This window comes from Macaca nemestrina, chromosome 10, assembly GCF_043159975.1.
Source record: "Macaca nemestrina isolate mMacNem1 chromosome 10, mMacNem.hap1, whole genome shotgun sequence".
Taxonomy (NCBI): domain Eukaryota; kingdom Metazoa; phylum Chordata; class Mammalia; order Primates; family Cercopithecidae; genus Macaca; species Macaca nemestrina.
Genome location: NC_092134.1, coordinates 48,676,783 through 48,688,997, shown reverse-complemented (window position 1 = coordinate 48,688,997; position 12,215 = coordinate 48,676,783).

Below are 12,215 nucleotides of genomic sequence, written 5' to 3'. Positions count from 1 at the left end.
GTTATTTTCCTTAGATTTCTTATAAAACACTGACAGAATGTCTCACTATTATGGCTCTATTATAGCTCCGGAGTTTACGTGTGTGTGTGTGTGTGTGTGTGTGTGTGTGTGTGTGTGTGTCTACGAAACCATTTTACTTTCTTAAGTACTGAGCATGGGCCCAGATTTCATATAAGATATACTTACTGAGGTAGATACACAGATTTACAGATAGGTAGACATATTTTTTGATTCAAATCTATCAGAAGTGTTGCATATTGCCCACAGTTCTTCAGTTATACCATTAAAAATCCAGTAATTTTAAAAAAGCATAAAAATGAACTATGGTAATTATTATAAATAGAAGTAATGAAAATTGGATAATGTAAATTACATTTGTATTTAGATTTTTAATTTAATTTTTCAAAAGCAAATTTCTTTTCCTCAAATAAATCTTTGGTATTTTTCTTAAACTGTTAGCTTTATACTTACTACATAAATTATTTCTCACTGATTTATATTTCTCAATTTTCACTCTGTTCACAGGAGGCCGAGACGGGCGGATCACGAGGTCAGGAGATCGAGACCATCCTGGCAAACACGGTGAAACCCCGTCTCTACTAAAAAATACAAAAAAAAACTAGCCGGGCGAGGTGGCGGGCGCCTGTAGTCCCAGCTACTCGGGAGGCTGAGGCAGGAGAATGGCGTAAACCCGGGAGGTGGAGCTTGCAGTGAGCTGAGATCCGGCCACTGCATTCCAGCCTGGGCGACAGAGAGAGACTCCGTCTCCAGAAAAAAAAAAAAAAAAAAAAAAGAACTCACCAATTTTAACAGAGTATGCTGAAACATAAAAAAAAAAAAAAAAATTGTTTACTATTGGGAACCATTTCAATTTAAAATGCATAAGCAATCACTGTATTAAATAATCTCTCGGGCCAGGTGCAGTGGCTCATGCCTGTAACCCCAGCAATTTAGGAGGCCGAGAGGGGCGGATCTCTTGAGGTCAGGAGTTTGAGACCACCTCTCCAACCTGGTGAAATCCCATCACTAACAAAAATAAAAAAAACTAGCCGGGCCTGGGGGCACACACCTGTAATCACAGCTACTCAGGAGACTGAGACAGGAGAATCACTTGAAACCTGGGAGGCAGAAGTTGCAGTGAGCCAAGATCACACCACTGCACTCCAGCCTGGGCAACAGGCAAGACTCCATCTCAAAAAACAAAACAAAACAAAACATTTCTCTTTATGAACAATATTTCTAAAAGCTATATATAAATGTATTAGTTTGTTTATGTGTAAATGACAGTGGCAGGAACCAAATGGAATTGAAGTAATACAAGAATGGGAGTTTATTGGCTCAAACTACTAAAATGTCAGGCTGTCGCATCACAAAATTCCTGGAGGCATCATTTATATAGAATACAAATGAATAATATTTTCTGACGTCATGTGACACAATATATTTGAATTCAGTGTGTTAAGAATTTTTCATTAGAATTTGACCTTTCTTCATCTCCCATGTCTTTTCAACTCCTTTTTTCTTTGTACTTATTTGATTCTCAAGCAGATCCTCTTCATGTGCTCAGCAGCTTCAGGCTTTAATTCTGTCACTTTAGGGACCCCAGTAGAAAGGGAATACATCATTCTTCATCATTTCAAGAAGTTCACGAGTTGATGCTCCATTTTTCTGCCTTACGTACTTGTGTCAGAAAACAATTTACAATGGTCGTGGGAATGGAGTCAAATCTGTATAACCTGAGTGGTCCCTAATTTAAACTAGTCTACCATGAACAGAAGCATGTGAAATGGATGCTGAACAAACTATATATCAAGTGAAATAAATAAATATGATTAAGAAAGAAGCATAGAAGTTCCAGGAGGAAGGTTCAAAGATCCTTCACAAGAGAAATGAAAGCCATCTTCAGATGGGGAGAATCTTTATGAGCCAAGGATGTCTGGAATATTGACCTTTAGAAATGGAAATGATGATATTACAAGACAAGTGAAATGAAAACATGAGGAAAAACTTTGAGACCCTGAGACAAGAAATAATGGAGTAAATACAGTGAACTACCTGTTATATAATTTTCAAACTGAGATGAAACGAAAGAGTCAGATAAGAAAGATAGATTGGAAGCTGTTAATGAAGGGCTTTGAATGCCAGGATAAAAAATTGGGACTAAATGGACTATAAATAATGAGTCAGTAATGACTTTTGAGCCAGGGAGTAATTTGTTCAAATTTGAGCTTTGACAAGATTCACATTGCAGCTGTGCATAAAAGGCATGGCGCCAAGGAAGGACCATTTAGGAGGCTATGGCTGTAGCCCAAGTAAAATATAATGAGGCTGTGAACCTGGAAAGTGGTGGTGGAAAGAGGAGTGAAATTTACACATCTCTTTCATGAAACTACCCCTTAACTCCTGTCCTTGCTTATTTCTATTACCTGAAATATGTATATAAAATATTGGTATCCTAATGAAAAATCCACTGGCCTTTCTGAAGCCTTGTCTTCTTTAATTTCTTTTCATTATTTGTCACTGTGAGCAAATAATCCTTTTATAAATCATTTCTTTCCTGGCTTTTATGGCAGTATGCCACAGAAGAGACAGATGGATGCATATGTGTATCCCTCATTTCTTCAAACATTCAGTTTTTAAATCTCTCTTCCCTGCTCTCTTTTCTTACCCAACTTTTCTCCCTCTCTTTTACCACTAAGTAGCTGCCTCCTCATTTGATATCACCAGCCCTGGCCTTTTTCTTGAGCTGCAGAATCACATTTGTAATAGTCCGCCTAATATTTCACCATGAATGCCCTATCTTTTAAAGCTTAATTTGTACAAAAACCAAATCCATCATCTTCTCCTCTGAGATCATTCATCCCTCTCCAATTGTGTCATTATTTTTCAATAATCTTTTCATTAAATTAGAGCCTGTTCAAATGCTACCTCATCCATGAAAAGCCGTCTGATGTGTCTGTGTATGCTATTTTCTTCTTTGCACTGGCAGTGTACCTAATGAACTCCTGTCGTGCCACATACATCCATTAATTTATTTGTTAATTCAATAAATATTTATTAAACCTTGAGTATTCAGACTCTCGTCTAGTAATTTAAAAAATACGACATTGAGCAAACCATCAAGAATAATTCTCTGCTTGCATGAAATATTTATATTCAATTGCAGTGTCCTTGTATGTAGAATGCGTATAGACATCTCTGTATAGCAAAGGGTATGTAATAGAGGATTTTTGGGGATAACATATGTTGGATGAATTAATGAGTTGATGAATCATTAGAACTTTATCTTTTTTAATTTCAAAATATTTTGAATGATGCTGAGTATAAAATCATGGTATAAGATTCTGAAAACAGGGTTACACCTTATGTTTTTTATATTACTTATAATACCTGACTCACAATATTTTATGTATATTCCTCAGTTTTCTGCAATATTTGTTGACCATTTAACTGAAGTGTTCTAAGAAGTGTCATATTGACAATATATATAACAGACAACAATGAGTGAACGCATAGATCATTCTTTTGTACCCAGATTTCTAAAGGATAAATGACAGTCTATGAGAAAATAAACTCCATGAAAAGCTTTGGGTGAATTTATTCTTACGTGAGTTCTTTTCAACTACACTGAAAACATGAAAAGGCTTATATTCAAATATGAATGAGGGAATTCCAATGGATTATCTATATCTTCTAATCAGAAATGTCAAAAGTTTTTATCAGGGTTTCTCTGGTAAATTAGCCCAATACAAATTATTAGAATAGGAATTTGCTTAGTAACCTAACGCAAGGCTAAGATGCATAAGAGAATCATGAAAATGTCTTTTTAAAAACTTTTTGAAAAACTGTGCTTAATTGTACAGGTTTTGTTCCTGAATAATTATTTTTCTGCAGTGATTGATGTACCATATTACACATATGGCATATTGCTACTGTTAGATATTTAAGCAGAAGACAGATTCTATAGAACTCTTCAACTGGCGTTTGTGATGGCAATAAAAAGATTATCTATACCTTTACAGGGTTTCTCAACCTTAGCACTTTTGACATTTTGTGCCAGATGATTTTTTGTTGTGGGAGCTGTCCTGTATGCTGGAAGCATAGCACACATGTCTTCCACTCACTAAATGCCACTCACACCTCCAGAAGTGAAAATCAAAAATGAGTCTAGGCTTATCCACATGGTAGAAGGGTGAGGGTTCTCCCTTGCTTGAGAACCACTGACCTTAGTAATGTTGAGTTATCCTAAACCTGCAGGAACTGAAACTAAAGAGTAATTAAAAAACAAATTCCTGAAAAGCTGAAAATGTGGTTTTTTTTTTGTTTGTTTTGTTTTGTTTTGAGACGGAGTCTCACTCTGTTGCCCAGGCTGGAGTGCAGTGGCCGGATCTCAGCTCACTGCAAGCTCCGCCTCCCGGGTTCACGCCATTCTCCGGCCTCAGCCTCCCAAGTAGCTGGGACTACAGGCGCCCGCCACCTCGCCCGGCTAGTTTTTTGTATTTCTTAGTAGAGACGGGGTTTCACCGTGTTAGCCAGGATGGTCTCGATCTCCAGACCTCGTGATCCACCCGTCTCGGCCTCCCAAAGTGCTGGGATTACAGGCTTGAGCCACCGTGCCCGGCCGAAAATGTGTTTTTAATGAGCCATTTTATCTGATTTGCCTGACTATTGAGCATTTTAAAAATATACGATCTTCCCCTCCCGTTCTCAGTGAAGATAAACCCCCTCCGTCCTCTTCATCTTTGGACTGAAGTTGGAAATGATTGCCATTTCCTGGCTCTGTCTGGAGAGGACTGAATGCGATTTCATATTTCTGATCTAACTGAACCCTGCCCCATGAAAAATAAAATCACCATATGTAATACGAAAATAAAAGTACATTAGGAAAAAAAATCTATTTCAATTTTTCCCCAAATCATAATAAATTCCATATAGCCAAAGAGTTCTGTAACTATAATGTGATTATTCGATTATTCCTTTTTTTTTTTTTTTTTTTTTTTTTTTTTTTTGAGACTGAGTCTTGCTCTGCCGCCCAGGCTGGAGTGCAGCGACCGCATCTCAGCTCACTGCAAGCTCCGCCTCCCGGGTTTAGGCCATTCTCCTGTCTCAGCCTCCCGAGTAGCTGGGACTACAGGCCCCGCCACCACGCCCGGGTAGTTTATTTTGTATTTTTTAGTAGAGACTGGGTTTCACTGTGTTAGCCAGGATGGTCTCGATCTGCTGACCTCGTGATCCGCCAGTCTCGGCCTCCCAAAGTGCTGGGATTACAGGCTTGAGCCACCGCGCCCGGCCAATGTGGTGATTCTTAACAAATAGGTTATGCTAGTGTTGTTTTGCCTTTCTCTGAGGTAAACACTGAAAGGTTTTCTTAGAAAACAAAATGGATATAAGCACATTGTGACATAAAATATCAAATGTAATCCAGATACTTTTGAACTTTCGTTTTAATAAAGAAACAAAAATATTTTTTATTACATACCACTGCCTTATAAAAAGAAAAAAAAAAACAGAATAAAGGGAAATGTAGAAACATTTATCTTGCAAATGTAGCTTCAAAGGTAGCAATTTGGGATTTTTTAAAATCACATTTGTATGTCCTCTTGATTGTTTTCTCACAGCGGATTTAAAGAGCTTTCAAATAACAATCCCCTGGGCAGAGTAATTTTGCATGTGCAGTTAGGTCTTGTGTAATGGAGAAAACAGAACCAAAGGATGATGTTCCTATCGTATAAAGCCATTTTCTTTCACCTAAATAAAAAGAAACAAGAAAAAATAAAATAAAACTAGTCTACAAGGTAAAAAAATAAGGAGGAAATTGCAATGTGTTGAGCAACTGTGATATTGTGGCATATTGGTTACTATATTTTTTATATTTAGGAGCAAATGTAAAATAAATGGAATTCCAGGAAAGCCTGAATAATGACCAGTGAGCATTATTCCACTGTGGGTTTCCACACACAGTTTTCATTAAATGCCATTAAATTGTTTGCATCTGGTTTGGGCTTTATAAAACACGCACAGGTTAGAAATGGGGGCGATAGAATGTATAAGCTATAATTTCCAAACTGAAATATCTTTATTTAATCCAACAAGAACCATGTTCTCGGGGTCATTTTATACAGATGTTCAAGCAGCTTTCCTTCATCTCCTAGTGAATCAATTTAGATATTTGGTGCAGTATCATTTTTCTTCTTGTTAAAAATTGTCCCAGTTTTATGTGCCATTAGTTGGATTTTTAAAAAATATTGAACTTTAACCAAACAGTGGAACTGTACATGTAGAAGGGTATCTAAAAGATAAAAGAAAAATAACTGCTACTATTTGTGATTCTTTGCATATCAAGGGCATTCCTTCAGTAATCAAAACAAATTCACTGGAATCTTGAAAACATCTCATTTTTCAAAACATTATTACAGGATTTATTTTCTTTGTCATTTAACAGTTATTGTATATTATCTAATAACAGCTACAGTAAGCCACTGAAGGGTGAAATAAGCTTACAAATATACCAGAAATTAATTCAGCATCCTTTATTCATAGTCATATAACTTTATATTCATTCAATAACACCAAAAAAGTCAATTTTAATAGAACTTTATAAAATGATTCAATGTTACTATATATTAGAACTTTAAAGTATTTCCTCATGTAATATAAATTTTGTTAATTTATTATTTGTCTCCTCTACCTAAAATGTAAACTCCATGAGGTTCCAGAATGTTGTCTGTGTTCACTGCTTTAGGCTTTGTATGTAGCTACATATCTGGTCTGTATCTATCACACAATAAGTATTTACTGAATGACTAGGTGAGTGAATGAAAACTACTCAAGTATCATTCCAGAAAAAATTAATAGTTTGCCTTCATTTTTTAAAATGTTAAAAACCAAGTTCCCACATGAAAAATTTGCTATGAATATAAACTTTTAAAGGACAATAGGTTTTTATATTGGCAATAATCTGCATATAAATCTTGGTTTCTGCCAAATTACAGAATTTCTGTAACTTCAAGCAAGTAGTTTACTTTCTCTGAGTTTGTATTTCCTTTTTTATAAAATAAGAAACCTACAAAACTATGTAACAAAAAGTAGATGCTTAAATAAAATTTTTGTTTTCTTTTATAAATTATGGGAAATCATTTCTTAAAAGGAACTAAACTACTAGTAAATGCTAAGTGGAAACATTACATTGCTTTGTGGTGCCTTTTTTTTAATACTTATACCACTGAAGTATGTGAAAAACTATGTATTTGTAGGCCCTGTGCCAAATAATAAAATATCATCCTCTTAAATTAACCTATTCTTTATGTGGTCTTGCAAATAATAGGCCCACTGTGTATTTGATGTAGTTTAGCTTTGGACTTTGTGCCTTGCATTATTATAGCAATAAGAGCATTATGCCTACTGTCAGAGATTATGAATCCATTCTTACACCAAAGTGGGAAGAGAGCTTTCAGAAAACTTTTCTTAATATGTATACAATAAAAACCTGGAGTCACATAACACTCTACTTTCTTTTTTTCGTTGGTGAAGATTTTTGTTTTTGTTGTTGTTGTTGTTTGTTCTGTTTTGTTTTTAGACAGGATCTCTGTAGCCCAGGCTGGAGTGCAGTGGCACAATCATGGCTCACAGCAGTCTTGACCTCCTGGGCCCAAGTTATACTCCCACCCTCTCCTCCTGAGTAGTCAGGACCAGAGAAGCAGGCCATCACACCTGGCTAATGTGTGTGTGTGTAAGAGGGTGTGTGTGTGTGTGTGTGTGTGTGATGGTTAATACTGACTGTCAACTTGATTGGATTGAAGGATACAAAGTATTATTGTTCCTGGGTGTGTCTGTGATGGTATTGCCAAAGGAGATTAACATTTCAATCAGTGGGCTGGGGAAGGCAGGACCACATTTAATCTGGTGGGCACAATAAAATCAGCTGCCAGTGAACATAAAGCAGACAGAAAAACGTGAAATGACAAGACTGGCTTAGCCTCCTAGCCTACATCTTTCTCCCTTTCTGGATGCTTCCTGCCTTCAAACATCAGACTCCCAAGTTCTTCACTTTTGAGACTCAGACTGGTTCTCCTTGTTCCTCAGGCTTGCAGGCAGCCTATTGTGGGACGTGAGACCGTCTAAGTTAATACTTAATAAACATATATATATGTATATATGAGATATATAAGTACATATATATTACATATACAATAAAAGTATTATATATGTATATGTATGTATATGATATGTATGTATGTATATTTATATATGTATATATGCATATATATGTATATATGTATATGTGTGTATAGATGATATATGTGTATATATGATATATAAGTACATATATGTACTTATATATGAACAATATATATAAGTACATATATAAGTACATATACATATGTATATATGATATATAAGTACATATATGTTACAATTATAATAAAATATATGTATATAATATATACATATTATATATACACATATAAAATTAATTCTGTCCCTCTAGGAAACCCTGACTAATACAGAGACAGAGAGAGAGAGAGAGAGAGAGTGTGTGTGTGTGTGTTTGTGTGTAAGGATGGGTTTTCCCTATGTTGCTGAGGTTGGTTCCAAACTCCTGGGCTCAAGCAATCCTACTGACTCTCCTGCCTCAACCTCACAAAGTGCTGAGATTACAGGTATGATCCATTGTGCCCAGTCCTGAAGTTCTTAATTAAATTAAAGAGAGGTAGGGAGAAGAGAAATCATGCAGAAAGGAAAACTGTGATTATGCTTTGCTGGTGCTAAGATATCTGTAATGAAAACAACAAGATCTGTTAGCCATATAGATGTATTTGTCTTATCAATCAAATCCACCTAAATGGATTCTTGGTGATGACTGTCAGTGTTAAGAAGCAGTTACTTTGCAGAAAAAGCAAAGTTGATGGAGTCAGTCAAACTAGACTCTACTCTAAAATCTACTGTATAATAGCTGAACAACATTAAGCAAGTTACTTAAGTTCAACCTTCCCAAATCTCAATATCTTAACGTGAGATAGTCCTTTCAAGACGGTGTATTTTGTTTCATTAAAATTGTCTTTGGATACTATATATTTAAAATCAGTGATAAATTTTATGTGATATTTAATAAATTATAATGATTATTATTGTTTACCCAAAACCTATGCCTGAACTACACCTGATATGTCTAATATGTAAAAGAACTCTACAGCTAAAAGCCAGAAGTAAGAAGCTAAGGACATTGGACCATCCCTGGTAACAATTGCCAATGACCTACTTGGTGCTCATGCTCTGTAGCAGGACGAGAGGCAGACAAAACTCCTCAGACACCGAGTTAAAGAAGGAAGGGGTTTATTCGGCTGGGGGCATCGGCAAGACTTCTGTCTCAAGAGCTGAGCGCCCGAGTGAGCAATTCCTGGCCCTTTTAAGGGCTCACAACTCTAAGGGGGTGCATGTGAGAGGGTCATGATTGATTGAGCAAGCAGGGAGTACGTGACTGGGGGCTGCATGCACCGGTAATTAGATAGGAACAAAACAAGATAGGGATTTTCACAGTGCATTTCTATACAATGTGTGTAATCTATAGATAACAGAACCAATTAGGTCAGGGGTCAATCTTTAACTACCAGGCCCAGGGTGTGGCACTGAGCTGTCTGCCTGTGGATTTAATTTCTGACTTTTAGTTTTTACTTCTTCTTTCTTTGGAGGCAGATATTGGGCATAAGACAATATGAGGGGTGGTCTCCTCCCTTACTCCTTCTTTATTCTAACTTTGATAAAACTCCTGGCCCTAGATTATGTCTTCTTTTTTGCTGCCTCATTGCCCATTGCGCTTAGAGTCTGATTCTTCTCTTACTGGCTTAATTTCTAACACTTAGTAATATTTATGACTTAGAAATTTCTGTTAAGTATTCTTGTTAAGAATAATCTGCTTTCCACCCTTAATATTAAGTCTCCTTTTACCTAAAAGCTTTCCAGTGTCTAAAAGGTTTGCAATAATCCATCACACTGATTTACACTAGGTAATCTGATTCTGTATGAGAGTAGACTCCCAAATGTGTAATGGCTTTTGTGTGTGTGTGTGTGTGTGTGTGTGTGTGAGAGAGAGAGAGAGAGAGAGATGGAGCTTTGCTCTGTTGGCCAAGCTTGGAGTGTAGTGGCGTGATCTCAGCTCACTGCGACCTCTGCCTTCCAGATTCAAGTGACTTTCCTGCTTCAGCCTTCCCAGTAGCTGGGATTACAGGTATGCGCCACCACACCTGGCTAATTTTTGTATTTTTAGTAGACAGGAGGTTTCACCATGTTGTCCAGGCTGGTCTCAAACTCCTGACTGTTTGGGTGAAGGAAAAAGGACAAGATGGAGGAAGGTGAACAAGAAGGCACAATCCATGTTGCTTCCGGGTTCTTCCTCACCTCCATTCCCACGCGCGAGAAAATGCAGCCCGCCCCGGGAAGATGCAGATCAACCCAGCATGCGCCAGGTGATGTCAATCCGAAGAGATCGAAACTTACCCGGCCACGCCTACGGAGACGCCCCTATCACGCCCTTATCCTGCCCACTGCCCTCCCCCTTCCAGTACCAATGCATAAAAGTCTGCCACTGGCAGGAGCCAGCGCGACTTCCCTGGCCCCCCACACCTGAGGACCAGAGAACCTCGTCCGAGAGTGTATGCATATTTGTAATAAAAGACTGCCACTTTCTTACGTATTTTGGCCTCATGTTCAATTACTTAGCTCTCCTAAAGTATGTTACATTAAATTAAATTGAAACGAAACAGTTGGTGCCGAAACCCGACCCAGGAGGAGACCCTTCCTCAACATTCCCTAGGGGTCTAACGAACCTCCTCCACAGCGAACCAGCTCCCAACCCAACCAGCCACGAACACCAAACAAGTGTTCCAGCCTCCCACTGGTGCCGCTCTGAGAATTTCTCCTTCAGTGAGTACTCCCCTTTGTTAACCATCTCCGTCCGTTTCCGTGTCCTTGGCCTGGAGTCGTATGTACGCCCAAGGACGTAGCCACCCTGTGGCACAGTGAGGCCTTCAACCCGGAGACGTCTGTCTTGAAGTTCCTCAATTCTCCGTTAGTGGCTCCAGGAGCCCCCGGTCTCTAGCAGCGGCAAAGGACGCTTTGCCACTGCGTGAGGTTGGTTTCCATTTCTGGTGGTTAAACAATGGGAACCTCACAATCGAAACCTCTCCACTGTGGCATGGCCGCAGTATAAATTAGACAACCAATCTCAATGGCCACCAGACGGCACACTTGACTATAACATTCTATTAGATCTCTCTAATTTCTGCCAGAGGCACAGAAAGTAGTCAGAAATTATCTATGTTCAAGGCTTTTAGGACTTGCGCTCTCATCCAGACCTGTGCGCCTGGTGTTAAATGGCCCAGGTCTTGTTAGCCTAAACCCCTAAACCCGGCCCTTGGCCCCCACCTCAGCAACTGAGGAGGACTCCACCTCCATTTCAGATGGGGCTGATGGCAGGCGACCTCCCTCCCGACTTTCCAACTCCCCTCCCTATGGACTTCCTACTGCCCCTCTCGATGCTCCTCCTTCAGCCACTCCTCTCACCCCTCCCTATGGAGCTCTCACCGCCCCGCCTGACACTCCTCCCTCAGCCACTCCTCTTACCTCTCCCATTTCCGTCCACACTCGCTCCAAGACCATGGTAGCAGCCCCCATTTGTCAGACCTCTACCAGTCAGCCTGCCCTAACCTCCTCTACCAGTCAGCCTGTCTTAACCTACCTTACTGGTCAGTCTGTTCCAACCTCCCCTGCTAGTTTGTTGGCCCCCCCCACCCCCGAGAAGTTGCCGGAGCCAAAGGCATGGTTAGAGTCCACGTCCCCTTTTCCTTGGCTGACCTTTCCAAAACTGAAGAACGACTTGGCGACTTCTCAGCCAACCCCACCTAATATTCCAAGGAGTTTCGATACCTATGTCAGGCATATGATCTAACCTGGCATGACTTACAGGTCATTTTGTCCTCCTCCCTTAACCCAGAGGAAAGAGTGTATTCTTGCAGCCGCCAGGCAACATGCAGATCAATGGCATTTAACTAACGCCACTGTCCAGTTAGGAGAGATGGCTATCCCATCCATAGAACCAGATTGGGACTACCAACCACAGCAGCCCGGCCGCCATAGGAGAGACATTATGGTTCAATGTCTCTTGGCTGGTATGCAGGCAGCCTCTAACAAAGTGGTCAATTTTGATAAACTAAAGGAAA